The 19,259-nt window shown below is 37.5% G+C and overlaps 1 pseudogene; it reads left to right on the forward strand.

The window, feature by feature from the left end:
- The first annotated feature begins 17,724 nt into the window (after positions 1–17,724).
- On the forward strand, positions 17,725–18,613 carry LOC125100079 (olfactory receptor 2L8-like; annotated as a pseudogene).
- The last annotated feature ends 646 nt before the right edge of the window (positions 18,614–19,259 follow it).

The following is a 19,259-nucleotide window of genomic DNA, read 5'->3' on the forward strand; positions in this document are numbered from 1 at the left end:
TCGAGAAGGCAAGAGGATGATGAGATGAAGACGAGAGGCAAAGAAATGGGGACAGGAGGGGCAAAGTGGAAGATGTCCAAGCTGTGCCAATTTTATTCAAAGCTGTGAGGCATTATATAGCTAACAGAAACAATTATAAGGAAGGATCTATTTTTAGCTGATTACTAAGAATTTGAAACATGCACAGAAAACCCTTCAAGCTTTCCTATTATCTATTTCCCAAGGACTAATAGCAGACCCTCTGACACCAGTGGTCTCTGTCTTCAGATAATTCTTTAACCAGGTGCACTATCTTCAAATTGGCTCAAGACATAGTTTATGCAAGCACAGCACAATCTTACAATGGTGTAGTTTATAGCCCATGCAAGGACAGCACAATCCCACAATGATTTAATGAGCAGGCCTGTTTTGCCCATTCCAGATAAGCACACGCAGGCAACCACATCAGCGAATCTTAGGATCCACAGCTCAGGCCCTTTCTCAAGCGCTGCTCAACTTCCACCCACAGGGCTATTAGCCCCTGGGCTTCAAGGAGGTGTGAGTTGGGGCCTGGTTTGGTCTCTTGACTCTAACCCCGTCTGTGGCTGCCTACATTTACTATAGCACTGAAACCCATAAGATACCTATTAATAAACCTAATCAAATAGGTCAAGGATCTCTACTATAGAAACTACATAACACTTAAGAAGGAAACTGAGGAAGACACAAAGAGGTGGAAAAACTTCCATGCTTATAGATTGGAAGAAAAAACATTGTGAAAATGTCTAAGCTGCCCAGGTCAATCTACACATTCAATGCAATCCCTATCAAAATAACCTCGATATTCTTCCCAGAGCTAAAACAAGCAATCCTAAAATTTGCATGTAGCCAGAAGAAACCCTAATTGCTAGGGGATTGTTGAAAAACAAAACCAAAGCTTTGGGCACCACAATTCCTGTTTGCAAGCAAGTTTACAAAGCTGTGATCATCAAGACAGCATGGTAGTGACACAAAAACAGATGTATCACTCAATGGAATAGAATAGAAAGCCCAGGAAAAAACACTTGACTCTATAGCCAACTGATCTTTGATAAAGCAGGAAAGAATATCCAATGGAAAAAAAAAGGCAACGTGTTTGATAAATATGCTGGGAAAATTGGACAGTCACGTGCAGAAGGATGATACTGATCCATTCTCTTATACTATATGCAACAAAAATCCAAAATGGATGAAATACCTCAATGGGAGACAGGAATCCTTCAAAATCCTAGCGGAGAACCCAGGCAGCAACCTCTTCAATCTCAGCCACAGTGACTTCCTGCAACACAGGTCTCTAAAGGCAAGGGGAACAAAAGCAAAAATGAGCAACTGTTTCTCAAAATTAAAAGCTTCTTCACAGCCAAGGGAACAACCAACATAAATTCTGATTGGGAGAAGATATTTGCAAATGATATATTCAATAAGAATTAATAGCCAAAATAAAGAAAGAAATTATACATGAGAGACGTAATATTCAAAATCTGAATAAATATATTTGCTTACCCTCTGAATAAACTGTAACTCAACTATTAAAATAGCTACACAAATGATCAGAACTTGTTGCTAAACTTTTTCCTATAGAAATGATAAGCAATTGTTATTTTAATGTTCTTCCTCTCCCAGTGAATGAGACATGAGAATTGTATTCGCTTTTCACATTGAGTGAGTTTATGAGTGAATACACTCATAAAACACCAAGTATTCTCCTTAATCTCCAAAGATGTCCCCATATAATGATTCCTGTTTAGTCTTTATAGAGTTATCTAAAATGGCAAGAGCAGGGATGAGAGAAAAGTGTACACAGTGGTTGGAAAAATATTCAAAGAAGTCTATTCAGAAAAATGATTTCATTGATAGGATGATGGGAGGACCTATATCAGCTTAAAAAACAACTACGTTTGTAACTATGCAAGATAATAAAGGGTACATGTCTTATGGGTATTTTTATTGTTAGTTATCATTTAAATGCTTAAGATAATTTTTATTAAAATTAATAAAGAAACTAATAAAGTATTAGAATTAACAATTGATAGATTTTTTTAATGATCTTAATTATTTACTTGACACAGAGAGATCACAAATAGGCAGAAAGGAAGGCATAGAGAGAGAGGGAGTAGCAGGCTCTCTGCTGAGCAGAGACCCCGATGCTGGGCTTGATCTCAGGAACCTGAGATCATGACCCAAGCCGAAGGCAGAGGCTTAACCCACTGAGCAACCCAGGCACCCCAAAAATTGATAGATTTAAGCATTTAATTAACAGTGGCCATTCAAAGGAAAATCTTATTTTACTGAAGTCTATTAAAATATATTTTAATAAATATATTTTAAATATTTCATATTTTCATATAGATATATAATTGTTAAAAAGTAAATAAATTTTTACATACTTGTGTGTTTAAAAATAAATGAAGCTCGCCTTAAGCCTTAAACTAAACATTATAGAATTCTTGAAAGATCTGTTGTTGTACCTTGTATTCTACTGTAAAATGGTAGTAAGTATAGTGGAATTGATATTTTTAATGGCTGACATCTACAATCATCAATGCGCTTCTTTTCACTATTTATGGTAAATTAAACTAAGGTCTACACTTAATTCTATATTCATGTAAATATGGTCACTAAATATAATTCTCAGACAAAATACATAGCTATGAATGCTAATGGTCTTGCAAATGTGAGAATCTGTCCAAACCAAGGTATTTTTAGTAAAATAATTGAATTTGAAACAGACATATTATCACTGACTGATACAGCTAAGATGAGATAAGTGAAAAGTTCCTATGGTTTAAATTAACTCCTAAGACTATGATCTTTTAGAAAATGTGGGTATTGGTTCTTTGTGGGTTTTTTCCCCTTCTTTCCTTCTTAATCAAGACTGTAGTGTTGTAAATCTGCCTCACAAAATACATCCTAAGAATTTTTCTTAAAAAAAAAAAAAAAGACTAAGCCTCCCCCCGTCATTTCGAGTGTCCCATTATTCCTGGCGCTGTCATGCACCCCTTCCATTTCCCCACCATTCCCATCACTTGCAGGTAAAGGCACCACCTCTCCCGCCCCAGCCTAGCCAGGCTCCAAAGGATGAGCTGCAGGCCCATGGCAGTGCTGGGGCCCAGACCTGGAGGACCCAGTGACTGCTGGGAGCAGGGCCGCGTCCCACCCATGGCCCAGAAGGAAGAGCCTCTGCAGTTACCCCTGAAGTCAGGTTACCTCGCCGAGAAGGAGGCGCCCTGGGAGGAGAGAGGCAGCCAAGACGGGCTAGGCTGAGGCCTCTGACAAGGAGGCCGCCTTGGTCGTCTGCTGGATGTCTCCACCAAAGGCCAGGGACCAACCTTGCACTAACCCAGCAGCGAGAGTCCCCGAGAAACAAGAAGAAGCACTTTTCCTTTCAGAAGTCTTTCTGGTGGAGTGGCTTCGCCTTCAGGAAGAGCAGTGAGGCCGCAGGAGAGCGGGAGAGGCCTGGGGGGAGCCAGAAGACCCTCCACTGAAAGCCAGGAGGGCCAGGCCTCCAGGGGCAGGGGCACAGCTTCAGCTGCCACAGAGATGGGGCTGGCGTCTGGGTGGAGCAGGTGGCAGGCCAGGCCGGAGCGGGGAGCGGGGGAGGCGGGGGCAGCTGGGGCGACCCACAGGAGCCCAACATCAGAAGGGAGCAGGACTGGTCAGCTTGGTCAGCCTGCCCAGTCCCTGCACTGCAGACCCAACGGAGTACAGTCTGGAAACCCACCAGTGCAGTCAACAGAGGAAAAGGACCTGATTGTTGAGATAATCCAGGAACATTTCTCCCTCTTTGTTGCAGGGCTGCCAGCTACTGGTTTTGGAGAACTTGTCTACAACCAGGGATTGAATTTAAGTTTTGTTTTGTGTTGTTTTGTTTTGTTTTGATTTGATTTTTTACTTTTTATTAAGTGGAGAATTTGTTTGCCCTCCTTCCATACAGATTTACTCATAAAGCTCTCTGTTACCACCATTCCAACAGGTCAAGGAAAGTTTAAACACCTTCCTCTGCCTTGGTTCTCCTTTGTTTTTGTTTCTGTTTGCATCAGTTTAAAGTTTTTTTGCATACTTTGCATCTTTATTCAAACAGGTACACTTTATCTATGTGCAGGCCCATATATGAAGGAAATGGGTGGGCCCAAAGGGAGAGGATTATTTTTTTAACACAAATTTTGCCCAATTCTACTGCTTTCTGTATTTAACTATGGTATTTAAAAAAAAATTGTCTTTGGGGCGCCTGGGTGGCTAAGTCAGTTAAACTTCTGTCTCAGGCTCTGCTCATGATCCCAGGCCCCTGATACTGAGCTCTGCATCTGGCTCCCTGGTTGGTGGGGTGCCTGCTTATCCCTCTCATGCTCCCTTGGCTGGTGCTTTCTGTCAAATAAATAAATATAATCTTTTCTTTAAAGTTAACTTAAAAATAAGCAATAATGAAAACATAAAATAAAATTTATTTGCCTATCACTAACTTTCCAGTGCAGTAATAGTTACATTTGTGATAGCAAAGTAGGATGCTTGGTGAAAATCAATGAGTGTTTTGAAACTTTTTGGGAACAATGTCCCTGAGAAATCCCAAGGTGATATGTGTATGGATAAAAATGTATGATGGTAACTATGTTGATTTTTGGCAATAGTGAAGATAGTAAAAAATATCATAGCTATTGTTCATGGGTCACTCATGCCACTCAGATTTGACATATCCAGTATAAATTATATAATTCAGTCTTGTCATTTTTTTCTGTTCTTTTTCTTCAGATTTATTTAGGAATAATTGACAAAAATGTTATATATGTAATGTTCACAGCTTTATTTAAGATACTTACACTTTCCAATAATCACTACAAAGTGCATATCAATTCATTTAGCTTGTGTGTGTGTGTGTGTGTGTGTGTGTGTGTGTGTGTGTGTACGAATACTACCATACTACCAACTGGTGAGATCTACAGTAACAGAAAATTTCCAATACACAGTTTTGTTAACTATATATAAATTGCTCTAAATAGAACTTATTCACCATGTACACTGAAAACAGAATTTCACCCACATCTTCCCATTTCTCCCTGCCTTCAGTCACTGACAATTGCCATTCTACTTTACTTTTAAAGATGGACTATTAGATTTCATTTACAATTGTAATTATTGTAAGTGTTTGTCTTTCTGTTTGGCTTATTTCATTTCTCTTAATGTCCTCCAGGTTCACAAATGTTGCTCTTATTTCATTTTTCCATTTATTTGTCAATGAACATGTAAAATTAATTTCCATATTTTATCCATTATGAGTCACACTGCAATAATGATTATAAGAGTATAGCTTCAAATTTGATTTCATAACATTTACTTCCTTTGGGTATATATCCAGAGGTGGGATTGTTGGAATATATGGGAGTTTTACTTTTAACTTTTTGAAGAACTTCTATACAATTTCCATAAATGCTGTAGTAATATATAGTCCAATCAATAGTGCTCAAGTGTTGTTTTTGCCACATTCTCTCCAAAACTCATTATTTTTTCAATTATTAATTATAGGCATTCTAGGAAGTGTGAGTCATATCTCATTATTTTGATCTGCTATATTTATGAGGTAAATGTCAGAGAGTTAGGTTCACTAATCCATGTTTACATTTCTAGTAAGTGACAGCTAGCATTAGATTTAGCATTGGCTCCAAAAATCTGCAGCTTGTTTTGCAATAAAGCAAAATAAACTTCTTTTAAATCTGAATCCAAAGTCAAAGTATATACTGGTGAATCAGATATAACTCCATATATCTACCTACTTACCTATTTATCAGTGCTGATTCGCTATTGTGATATTTCATGAATGTATATATAGAAGCACACAGATATATAAACATACAAATACTGTGCATTTTGCATTTTAGATCTCTGTGTACAATAAAATTTTAAGATTACAAGCTCTATATCTACCTAAACAAATGAAAACACACATTGCTTAAATATTTAAGAAGCACATTGATTCCTAAGTCACTAAAGCATTTTGAACACTGTACTGCTTGTCCATTTTAATAGAAACTGTTGTGAAAATATTAGAAGGCATGAAAAAGTCCATGTATGAAATTGCCAAGATTCTGTAGGGACCTGTGCTTGGCTAGATTCCAGAGGATTCTCCTCCCAGTAACCTGATTCATTCTAGGAAAGTCATTTCACGATACTGTAAAATCTAGATAACTATTAGCAATGCAAAATAATTATCTATGGACATACAGATACAAGTATGAAAACATTTTCCAAAGAAACCAGGTGGACTTTGTGCAGCCAGTAGTTTTAAGGAAGTCCTGGGGAAAAGGATCTGATGGGTCTTTTAGAGAACTTTTCTCCTATAGGTCAGTAAAGAACTTTATTTGGAAAAGTTCACACAAAAGTATGACAGGGTTCTTGAAAAGAGAAAAAGCAATCCAAATTTATATGAAAACTGGTGGCGATTTTTTTGTTTTTACATTCAGATGACTATAAAAGTTTAGTCTGAGAATTCTTAAAACATTTTAGGTAAAAATCTAGAAATTTCTTTGTTAAATGCACATTCTTTCTCCAACTATGCAGTAATCGATAAAAATGATTGCAACCAGATTTATTTAGTGACCCCAATGATCTTTCTTTGAGATTTGTTTGCTTCAGAAGAAAATTCTTCATTGTCTGGTATCTAGAGGACACATTTCCAGATTTGACACTGGATCACTATATAGTTTTAACTAAATTACGTCCCATCATCTGGAATCTGCATTTAATCTTTATCATAATGATCTTATATTTGAAAAATCACTTTATTCTGTAAATATGTGCATCAATAAAGTGAGAGGTTTTTCAAATTTTATTTGCAATTGAATACAAACATGGAAAACAGGGAAAATAATATATGTAATATAGATAATGCTTATTAAATATACTTAAACTAAAATAAAAATGGTAATATGCAAATTATTTATAAATACCACTATTTAGAAGAACTTCCTCATTATGATGTAGGAATAAACTGAATATATACATTTACAAAGCAATGTACAGAGGAGGTAATAAAGAGAAGGTTGATCTTCGTAAGCAAAACCACCTAGGGCAACTTTGGTATGGTGACAGGACATGGGTAAGAGTTCATTGAGACGATCTGGAAGTGATGTGTGTATTTTCTACACTGTTGATAAAAGTTTTATGGTTGCCAAGAACAAGAGAAAAAATGATTACGACTGAAAATGAGAGGAAGCAAGAAATTTCTTGAAATGACAATACAGAAGCACTAAACCAATTTACTTAGGCTTAAATAACGTGTAGGTATTCTTCACACTGTTTCATCAGAAGTGCATTTTTAATTAATAGCTTTTAAATTTTTCTTTTAATTCTATTAAGTACTGAGCAGTTAAAAATAACCATTTGTTATTTCCTAATTGTTGCCTAAATATTTAGTGTTAAGATAGGATTCTTTTTAAATAGAAATTTCACATATAAATATCTGCATCTATTTACCACCTATGTTAATACAAGAAATCCAAAGAATTCCCTTACATCTCTGAAACTCGATTGATCAACAGCAAGTATTGATGGTAGTGTCAACCTCAAGAGACTTTGGTCAGGAGTAAATATAATTAACTCCTGGCACCAATCTTGACATGGTGAATGGAAGCGTATAGTCCTATCTTCTCTGCCATGTATGAACCTTCTTCAGGTTCAAGCCTTAGTTCTCCAACTCACTAAGAAACCATCTCTTTCTCTTTTTCTCCACTGTCTATTGTCAGTAATGCTGATGCTAGACCCAAAAGTTCTAGTGAAGTTTAAAAGACTGAAGCAGGTGCAAATCTTTTGCAAAGTAAATAGAATTGTTTTCTTTACATCGTTGAGTAAAATTAAAGTAATGGGGAAATAATCTAAGTATTTTTTGGTAATTAATTAATTTTATTTTTTATAAACATATAATATATTTTTATCCCCAGGGGCACAGGTCTGCGAATCACCAGGTCCACACAGCTCACAGCACTCACCACAGCACACACCCCCCCACAGTGTCCACAATCCCACCCCCCTCCCAACCCCCCTCCCCCCATCAACCCCCAGTTTGTTCTGTGAGATTAAGAGTCACTCATGGAGATGCAACATGGGGGGTTGGGGGGGTAATCTAAGTATTTTAACATAAAAATATAATTCTACAGATCAGAATTTATAAGCAGATATTCAATATCTAAAGTGGCTTATCTGTCAGATGCAATATCTATTTAACTTATGAACACAACCAGCTCTCCCAGTTTTTCCTCTACAAATTGAAAGTGACCACCCAATAACTGAAAATCAATTGCTTCACATAGACCCAGAGCCATGATGGAGGTATTTCAAGGTAGTTTAGGAAATGCACATCTGCAATAATTTGAGTACGTGAAAATTACTAACAGAAATAACTTTTTTTTTATCACTTTAGTATATTATTCCAAGAATAAATGGAATGGCATCAACAAACCACAGGATAAAATTATGATCCCATAACCTATGTCTATTGACACCCAGGGAAAATACTTCAAATTCATTTACAATTTTCCCAATACTTTCTCAGTTTTTTAAACAATATGCTCATCCCTAATACTTGATTTCTAAATCCAAAATACCAGGCCATGATTTGTAACTCAGGCCACTGTGGATGATGAGTCATCCCATTCATACATCATCAACGTTTTTGCCTCCCCTTCCCATTCTGTCAACATGGTTGCATACCATGTTACATTTGAGGATATGCATCTAGAGCTTTATTCCATCTCCTAGAATTTATTGTTCACATATAAAATATATAACAGTATTTGAAACATGATGTTATTTTATATGTATGGCTGCATAGATTTCTTTTCATATTATCATAATTTCTCTCAAGGTGAATTTAGAATACCAGTCTACCTCGTTTTGAGGATTATCAAGAAATTGTTTTCAAGACAATATTGAGTATTTTCTATTTTTTTTAAAGATTTTTATTTATTTATTTGACAGACAGACATCACAAGTAGACAGAGACAGGCAGAGAGAGAGGAGGAAGCAGGCTCCCTGCTGAGCAGAGAGCCTCATGCAGGGCTCCATCCAAGGACCCTGAGCCTAAGGCTGAGGCTTAATCCACTGAACCACCCAGGTGCCTCAATATTGAGTATTTTCAAGAAAATACCATTTAATGATTATTTATTTTAATTTTCTGTGTTCTTTACATCACCATTCAATATTGTAACTCATATATTGGTTTAGAAAAAATTTCTTTTTGTAATAATAACTTAAAAATAAATAAATATTGTGTCAAAAAAAAAGAATGTCATACACAGTTACAGAAATGCCCATAAGTATATATTGGGTCATCTAATATTATTCCTCTCACTCTATTATTTGTCCTAAGTGTCAAATTTTGTGTTTTATTGTGCTTTCTGGTCGATTTTCATCAATTTATCTTTTCAAACCTTCATTAAATTTATGATATTAATTATTATCATTTATTTTGCAAAAGGTTATTATTATTTGACACTTCATGTTAAATAGCACATGACATCTTTAGTATGGATTTAACAAATTCTCATTTTTCTCTGAAGACATCACACTTTGTTGTAAAGTTTCTTGCATTTATCTTTTTTAAATTTAAATTTATTTTCTCAGTGTTCCAAGATTCATTGTTTATGCACCACACCCATTGCTCCATGCAATACGTGCCTCCATAATATCCACCACCAGGCATTTATGCAGGTCATTTTTAATTCAGTGTACATATATGGGTGTGTGTCTATCTTTCATACAAAGAATTCCTCAATATTCTGATGGCTTTGGTCCTAGAAAAGTATGAGAGAGTGAAGCACTACAATCCTTTGTAGGCACAGCATGCTGGGCTTTACTCACTGATGGTATTTCTTCTGGAGAAAATTCTCTCCACTCCTTCCTACTTAGAATATTCTCAAAATGCCATTTCTCCTACTTTTTTTTTTTTCCATTCCATCATCATCATTATTATTATTATTATTATTATTATTATTATTATTATTTATAAACATATATTTTTATCCCCAGGGGTACAGGTCTGCGAATCGCCAGGTTTACACACTTCACAGCACTCACCATAGCACATACCCTCCCCAATATAAATAACCTCACCACCCTCTCCCAACTGCCTCCCCACATCAACCCTCAGTTTGTTTTGTGAGATTAAGAGTCACTTATGGTTTGTCTCCCTCCCAATCCCATCTTGTTTCATTTACTCTTCTCCTACCCCCTCAACCCCCCCCATGCTGCATCTCCTCTCCCTCATATCAGGGAGATCATATGATAGTTGTCTTTCTCCGATTGACTTATTTCGCTAAGCATGATACCCTCTAGTTCCATCCACGTCGTCGCAAATGGCAAGATTTCATTTCTTTTGATGGCTGCATAGCATTCCATTGTGTATATATACCACCTCTTCTTTATCCATTCGTCTGTTGATGGACATCTACGTTCTTTCCATAGTTTGGCTATTGTAGACATTGCTGCTATAAACATTCAGGTGCACGTGCCCCTTCGGATCACTACGTTTGTATCTTTAGGGTAAATACCCAGCAGTGCAATTGCAGGGTCATAGGGTAGTTCTATTTTCAACATTTTGAGGAACCTCCATGCTGTTTTCCAGAGTGGTTGCTCCAGCTTGCATTCCCACCAACAGTGTAGGAGGGTTCCCCTTTCTCTACATCCTCGCCAGCATCTGTCCTTTCCTGACTTGTTAATTTTAGCCATTCTGACTGGTGTGAGGTGATATCTCATGGTGGTTTTGATTTGTAGTTCCCTGATGCCGAGTGATATGGAGCACTTTTTCATGTGTCTGTTGGCCATCTGGATGTCTTCTTTGCAGAAATGTCTGTTCGTGTTCTTCTGCCCATTTCTTGATTGGATTATTTGTTCTTGGGTGTTGAGTTTGCTAAGTTCTTTATAGATTTTGGACACTAGCCCTTTATCTGATATGTCATTTGCAATATCTTCTCCCATTCTGTCAGTTGTCTTTTGGTTTTGTTCACTGTTTCCTTTGCTGTGCAAAAGCTTTTGATCTTGATGAAATCCCAAAAGTTCATTTTTGCCCTTGCTTCCCTTGCCTTTGGTGATGTTCCTAGGAAGATGTTGCTGCGGCTGAGGTCGAAGAGGTTGCTGCCTGTGTTCTCCTCAAGGATTTTGATGGATTCCTTTCTCACATTGAGATCCTTCATCCATTTTGAGTCTATTTTCATGTGTGGTGTAAGGAAATGATCCAATTTCATTTTTCTGCATGTGGCTGTCCAATTTTCCCAACACCATTTATTGAAGAGGCTGTCTTTTTTCCATTGGACATTCTTTCCTGCTTTGTCGAAGATGAGTTGACCATAGAGTTGAGGGTCCATTTCTGGCCTCTCTATTCTGTTCCATTGATCTATGTGTCTGTTTTTGTGCCAGTACCAGGCTGTCTTGAGGATGACAGCTTTGTAATAGAGCTTGAAGTCCGGAATTTTGATGCCACCAACTTTGGCTTTCTTTTTCAATGTTGCTTTGGCTATTCGAGGTCTTTTCTGGTTCCATAGAAATTTTAGGATTATTTGTTCCATTTCTTTGAAAAAAATGGATGGTACTTTGATAAGAATTGCATTAAATGTGTAGATTGCTTTAGGTAGCATAGACATTTTCACAATATTTATTCTTCCAATCCAGGAGCATGGAACATTTTTCCATTTCTTTGTGTCTTCCTCAATTTCTTTCATGAGTACTTTATAGTTTTCTGTGTATAGATTCTTAGTCTCTTTGGTTCGGTTTATTCCTAGGTATCTTATAGTTTTGGGTGCAATTGTAAATGGGATGGACTCCTTAATTTCTCTTTCTTCTGTCTTGTTGTTGGTGTAGAGAAATGCAACTGATTTCTGTGCATTGATTTTATATCCTGACACTTTACTGAATTGCTGTACAAGTTCTAGCAGTTTTGGAGTGGAGTCTTTTGCGTTTTCCACATATAGTATCATATCATCTGCGAAGAGTGATAGTTTGACTTCTTCTTTGCCGATTTGGATGCCTTTAATTTCCTTTTGTTGTCTGATTGCTGAGGCTAGGACTTCTAGTACTATGTTGAATAGCAGTGGTGATAACGGACATCCCTGTCGTGTTCCTGACCTTAGCGGAAAAGCTTTCAGTTTTCTCCATTGAGAATGATATTTACCGTGGGTTTTTCATAGATGGCTTTGATAATATTGAGGTATGTGCCGTCTATCCCTACACTTTGAAGAGTTTTGATCAGGAAGGGATGCTGTACTTTGTCAAATGCTTTTTCAGCATCTATGGAGAGTATCATATGGTTCTTGTTCTTTCTTTATTAATGTGTTGTATCACATTGATTGATTTGCGGATGTTGAACCAACCTTGCAGCCCTGGAATAAATCCCACTTGGTCGTGGTGAATAATCCTTTTAATGTACTGTTGAATCCTATTGGCTAGTATTTTGACGAGAATTTTTGCATCTGTGTTCATCAAGGATATTGGTCTGTAGTTCTCTTTTTTGATGGGATCCTTGTCTGGTTTTGGGATCAAGGTGATGCTGGCCTCATAAAATGAGTTTGGAAGTTTTCCTTCTATTTCTATTTTTTGGAACAGTTTCAGGAGAATAGGAATTAGTTCTTCTTTAAATGTTTGGTAGAATTCCCACGGGAAGCTGTCTGGCCCTGGGCTTTTGTTTGTTTGGAGATTTTTGATGACTGTTTCAATCTTCTTACTGGTTATGGGTCTGTTCAGGCTTTCTATTTCTTCCTGGTTCAGTTGTGGTAGTTTATATGTCTCTAGGAATGCATCCATTTCTTCCAGATTGTCAAATTTGTTGGCGTAGAGTTGCTCATAGTATGTTCTTATAATTGTCTGTATTTTTTTGGTGTTCGTTGTGATCTCTCCTCTTTCATTCATGATTTTATTTATTTGGGTCCTTTCTCTTTTCTTTTTGATAAGTCTGGCCAGGGGTTTATCAATCTTATTAATTCTTTCAAAGAACCAGCTCCTAGTTTCGTTGATTTGTTCTATTGTTTTTTTGGTTTCTATTTCATTGCTTTCTGCTCTGATCTTTATGATTTCTCTTCTCCTGCTGGGTTTAGGGTTTCTTTCTTGTTCTTTCTCCAGCTCCTTTAGGTGTAGGGTTAGGTTGTGTACCTGAGTCCTTTCTTGTTTCTTGAGAAAGGCTTGTACCGCTATATATTTTCCTCTCAGGACTGCCTTTGTTGTGTCCCACAGATTCCCATTGTTTCCATGAATTTTATCAATTTTTCTTATTTTCCTGGTTGACCCATTCATTCTTTAGAATGATGCTGTTTAGTCTCCATGTATTTGGGTTCTTTCCAAATTTCCTCTTGTTATTGAGTTCTAGCTTCAGAGCATTGTGGTCTGAAAATATGCAGGGAATGATCCCAATCTTTTGATACCGGTTGAGACTTGATTTAGGACCAAGAATGTGATCTATTCTGGAGAATGTTCCATGTGCACTAGAGAAGAATGTGTATTCTGTTGCTTTGGGATGAAATGTTCTGAATATATCTGTGATGTCCATCTGGTCCAGTGTGTCATTTAAGGCCTTGATTTCCTTGTTGATCTTTTGCTTGGATGTTCTGCCCATTTCAGTGAGGGGAGTGTTAAAATCCCCTACTATTATTGTATTCTTGTCGATGTGTTTCTTTGATTTTGTTATTAATTGGTTTATATAGTTGGCTGCTCCCACGTTAGGGGCATAGATATTTAAAATTGTTAGATCTTCTTGTTGGACAGATCCTTTGAGTATTATATAGTGTCCTTCCTCATCTCTTATTATAGTCTTTGGCTTAAAATCTAATTGATCTGCTATAAGGATTGCCACTCCTGCTTTCTTCTGATGTCCATTAGCATGGTAAATTCTTTTCCACCCCCTCACTTTAAACCTGGAGGTGTCTTCGGGTTTAAGATGAGTTTCTTGTAGGCAACATATAGATGGGTTTTGTTTGTTTATCCATTCTGATACCGTCTGTCTTTTGATTGGGGCATTTAGCCCATTAACATTCAGGGTAAGTATTGAGAGATACGAATTTAGTGCCATTGTATTGTCTGTATGGTGACTGTTATTGTATATTGTCTCTATTTCTTTCTGATCTACTACTTTTAGGGTCTCTCTTTGCTTAGAGGACCCCTTTCAATATTTCCTGTAGAGCTGGTTTGGTGTTTGCAAATTCTTTCAGTTTTTGTTTGTCCTGGAAGCTTTTAATCTCTCCTTCTATTTTCAATGATAGCCTAGCTGGATATAGTATTCTTGGCTGCATGTTTTTCTCATTTAGTACTCTGAATATATCATGCCAGCTCTTTCTGGCCTGCCAGGTCTCTGTGGATAAGTCTGCTGCCAATCTAATGTTTTTACCATTGTACATTACAGATTTCTTTTCCCGGGCTGCTTTCAGGATCTTTTCTTTGTCACTAAGACTTGTAAATTTTACTATTAGGTGACGGCATGTGGACCTATTCTTATTGATTTTGAGGGGGGTTCTCTGAACCTCCTGGATTTTGATGCTTGTTCCCTTTGCCATATTGGGGAAATTCTCTCCAATAATTCTCTCCAATATACCTTCTGCTCCCCTCTCTGTTTCCTCTTCTTCTGGAATCCCAATTATTCTAATGTTGTTTCGTCTTATGGCGTCCCTTATCTCTAATTCTCCCCTTGTGGTCCAGTAGCTGTTTGTCCCTCTTTTCCTCAGCTTCTTTATTCTCTGTCATTTGGTCTTCTATATCGCTAATTCTTTCTTCTGCCTCATTTATCCTAGCAGTGAGAGCCTCCATTTTTGATTGCACCTCATTAATAGCTTTTTTTTATTTCAACTTGGTTAGATTTTAGTTCTTTTATTTCTCCAGAAAGGGCTTTTATATCTCCCGAGAGGGTTGCTTTAATATCTTCCATGCCTTTTTCAAGCCCGGCTAGAACCTTGAGAATCGTCATTCTGAACTCTATATCTGACATATTACCAATGTCTGTATTTTTAGGTCCCTAGCCTTTGGTACTGCCTCTTGTTCTTTTTTTTGTTGTGAATTTTTCCGCCTTGTCATTTTGTCCAGATAAGAGTTTATGAAGGAGCAAGTAAAATATTAAAAGGGTGGCAACAACCCCAGGAAAATATGCTTTAGCCAAATCAGAAGAGATCCCAAATTGTGAGGGGGGAGAAAGGGGATAAAAAGGTGTTCAGAAAGAAAAAAAAAAAAAGAAACTATTAAAAAAAGAAAGCTGATAAAGAAAAAATATAAAAAGAGGAAAAAATATATATATCTTAGATAAACTATTTAGAAAACGTTAAAAAAGAAAACGGTAAAAGTTAAAAAAAATTAGCAGAAGAAGAGAAAAAGAAAAAAGAAATTGAAAAAGAAAAAAAAAAATTAACTGCAAGGCTAAAAAATCATGGGGAGAAAGCCATGAGTTCTGTGCTTTGCTTTCTTCTCCTCTGGAATTCCGCCACTCTCCTTGGTAGTTGAACTTGGTCCTGGCTGGGTTTCCCGTTGATCTTCTGGGGGAGGGGCCTGTTGTAGTGATTCTCAAGCGTCTTTGCCCCAGGCGGAGTTGCACGCCCTTACCCAGGCCGGGCTGAGTAATCCGCTCAGGTTTGCTGGGTTTGCTTTCGGGAGCTTTTGTTCCCTAAGCGCTTTCCGTAGAGTCTGGAGGTCGGTAGTGAAGATGGCGGCCTCCCGGTCTCCGGCACAGAGGAGCCAAGAGCCTGGGGCCCCACTCCTCAGTGCGCCCTCAGAGAACAGCGCCCGATGACTCCCGGCACCCTGGCCTTTGGTTGCGCTCCTAGCTGACCGAGCCTGCGACCGGTTCAAGGCAACCCCGAGCTGAGAGTCACTCCTCGGCTCTGTCTCTGTAGCCGGCTTCCCCATTCTAATACCGGTAAGCTCTGCAACACTCAGACACCCCCTATCCTTCTGGGACCCTGCGGGACCTGAGGCCGCGCTGACCCCGCCCGGGCTTCACCCCAGTTAAGCCTCTGGAGCGATGTCCCTCAGCGGAACAGACTTTTAAAAGTCCTGATTTTGCTCCATTGCTCCGCAGCTCGCCGGGAGCCGGCCCCTCCCTCCGCGGTCTATCTTCCCATCGCTTTGGATTCACTTCTCTGCCAGTCCTACCTTTCAGATAGTGGTTGATTTTCTGTTTCTAGAATTGCTGTTCTTCTTCTCTTCGATCTCCCATTGGATTTGTAGGTGTTTGCAATCTTTAGATAAGTTATTTAGCTGATCTCCCGCTACCCGTACTAGTCTCAGCCTGCTACTTCTCCGCCATCTTGACTCCGTCGCCTCTCTCCTACTTTTTTTAAATGTCTATTCCTTAAAATGTCTTCACCCAATGTGTTCTTAACCTTTCTATCTCTGATTCCACCCTCTACTCTGTTTCCCACTTCATTTAAAGTTATGTAGATTTACTTCTTTATTATTATGTTAGTTAAGTTTTATGACAGAGTTTGATACATATAGGAGCTAAACTCACACTTATCAAAAAATTGGAAGAGTTTTAAATACACAATATCAAAAGGTCAAACAGAATGAGAAGAGGTGCCATAAGGCAATACTTACTGTTATATAATTATTGAGAAGCAGAAGAATAATACAGATATTTTCAGAGAGTGTAAGCAGAGCCAAGGAGCTAAAATAAAATTTTAGAGAAAACTTTCAGGATAGGAGTTTCTTTAAAGCAATTGAATATAGAGTGAGGAGGACCAAATTAGCTTCTTTTTTTTTTTTTAAGATTTTATTTATTTATTTGACAGAGAGAGAGCACAAGTAGACAGAGAGGCAGGCAGAGAGAAAGAGAGAGAGGGAAGCAGGCTCCCTTCTGAGCAGAGAGCCCGATGCGGGACTCGATCCCAGGACCCTGAGATCATGACCTGAGCTGAAGGCAGCGGCTTAACCCACTGAGCCACCCAGGTGCCCCCAAATTGGCTTCTTATACCTTATAGTTGTCAATAACTCTTCATTGTAGATTTCTGGGGGGAAAAAGAAGTAGATAATAAGTCTTGGCATCAAAACAAACAAATGAACAAACCAAAAGGTTTTATATCTACAGCGTGACTTGCTAGACTACTATAATTTCAGAAATCTTAGGGCTTAATTATAGAAAAAAAAAATCACTGCCTGTGTGTCATAAAATATATTTAAGTATGGGTCTATAATTTATGCATTTACACTGCCTTACAATGCATATATAACAAGTACTAAGTCTGGCGTTGATAATAACTAAACTGATACAGAAAAATAAAATATGGGTATCTTAATAAAGTCACAGAAATATATTATCCTTTTTTTTTTAAAGATTTTATTTATTTATTTGACAGAGAGAGATCACAAGTAGATGGAGAGGCAGGCAGAGAGAGAGAGAGAGGGAAGCAGGCTCCCTGCTGAGCAGAGAGCCCGAAGCAGGCCTCGATCCCAGGACCCTGAGATCATGACTTAAGCCGAAGGCAGCGGCTTAACCCACTGAGCCACCCAGGCGCCCAGAAATATATTATCCTTACAAATTTACACATTTCTATGAAATATTTTGGAGATTGAAATTCGTATAACATCAAGATTTTTAACTATGAGGAAATTTTTTTTTCAAAATATGCGTTAATTATTTTAAGAGCTGCAATGTGTCCTGAATAAGTCACAGTGGATCTTAAATAATGAATTAATAAGAGATTGTTTTTTCTGTACTTATTATGTGTCTCCCTTTAGGGGAAACTAAATTAATGACCCATGGAAAATATTAACCGAACACCAACTGATTTATTCTTCATATTCTTATGTAGAATTGTCCTGTTTTTCTTCATTCACAGTTTTCTCCTTTTCCTAATGGCTCTGTTTGGTAACCTGTCCATGATCATCCTGGACACCCATCTCCACACACCCATGTATATTCTACTTAGTCAACTCCCTCATGGACCTGAACTATATCTCCAGGAATGTCCCTAATATGGTTTCTGATTATCTCTCTGGAAACAAATGTGCAACTCAGAGTTTCTTTTTCATTAATTTATCTGATGCAGATGGATTTTTATTGACCTCTGTGGCCAATGATCTTTTTGCAGCAAATTTGCTTTCCTCTCCACTATGCTGTTTTTATGAGCAAAAGAGTTTGTGTGGTGACCATAAGAGCATCTTTGATCATGTGCTCAATCAACTCCTGTGCCCACACTGCATATGACTTCTGAATCCCTTAGTATAGATCCCAAGTCATAAACCATTTCTTTTGTGATATTCCAGCCATGTTGACTCTGGCCTGCATGGACACCTGGGTCTATGAGTACACAGTGTTTGTCAGCATCACTCTCTTCCTTATGTTTCCTTTCATTGGCATTGCACGTTCCTACGGCTTCACCGTCCATGCTATCTGCCACATGCAGTCAACAGAAGATAAGAAGAAAGCCTACAACACCCATCTTACTCTGGTAACTTTCTACTATGCACCCTTTGTTTACACTTACTTATGCCCAAGATCCTTCCAAACTCCACAGAGGATAAGGTCCTTGCTGTCTCCTACACCATCCTAATCCCAGTGGTCAACCTCATCATTTACAGCCTGAGAAAGAAGATGATGGGGACCATAAGAAGAGTAATTCAGAGGATCTGCTCTGTAAAAATGTAACAAAGTTCCCACTAGTCCTGATTCTTAGAAGTCCATTAATTTCAACTTGTACACTCTTTAAGAACAATGCCATTCCATCCCATTGCAGGATGTAAAACAAAGATTCCATTAATTCAGAAAAATAAATAATAGAGATTTGACAAAATAATTATATAGTACCAGTCACTATATTTTTGTGATAATTTTCTTTTTTTTCTTATAAGTAATTTATTAAATGTAAGTTGATGTCTAAAAGCCACAGAGATTCTCAATAGTTTGCATACATAAGCAATACTGTATATTAGACCACAATACCCAAAATATGGAAGGATACCAGTTGTCGATCAACAGATAAATGACTAAAGAAGAAAAGGTGTTTATACCATTATATAAATCTATACAGATGTATAAATAAATATATATATGTATAGATAGATATATAAATTATATCTCTACATGTGTATAGATATTTAAATAGATAATCTATAGATATATATGTTTTATATATATAGATATGTATAGATATATAGATATGTAATACATATTAAACATCAGATATAGGTATATAATATAATATTACTAAGCCATAAATGCAATGAATTCTTGCCATTTGCAGTGACATGAATGAATCTAGAGAGTATTATCATAAGCGAAATAAATCAGAGAA

This window comes from Lutra lutra, chromosome 5 (assembly GCF_902655055.1).
Source record: "Lutra lutra chromosome 5, mLutLut1.2, whole genome shotgun sequence".
In the NCBI taxonomy this organism is placed as follows: Eukaryota; Metazoa; Chordata; class Mammalia; order Carnivora; family Mustelidae; genus Lutra; species Lutra lutra.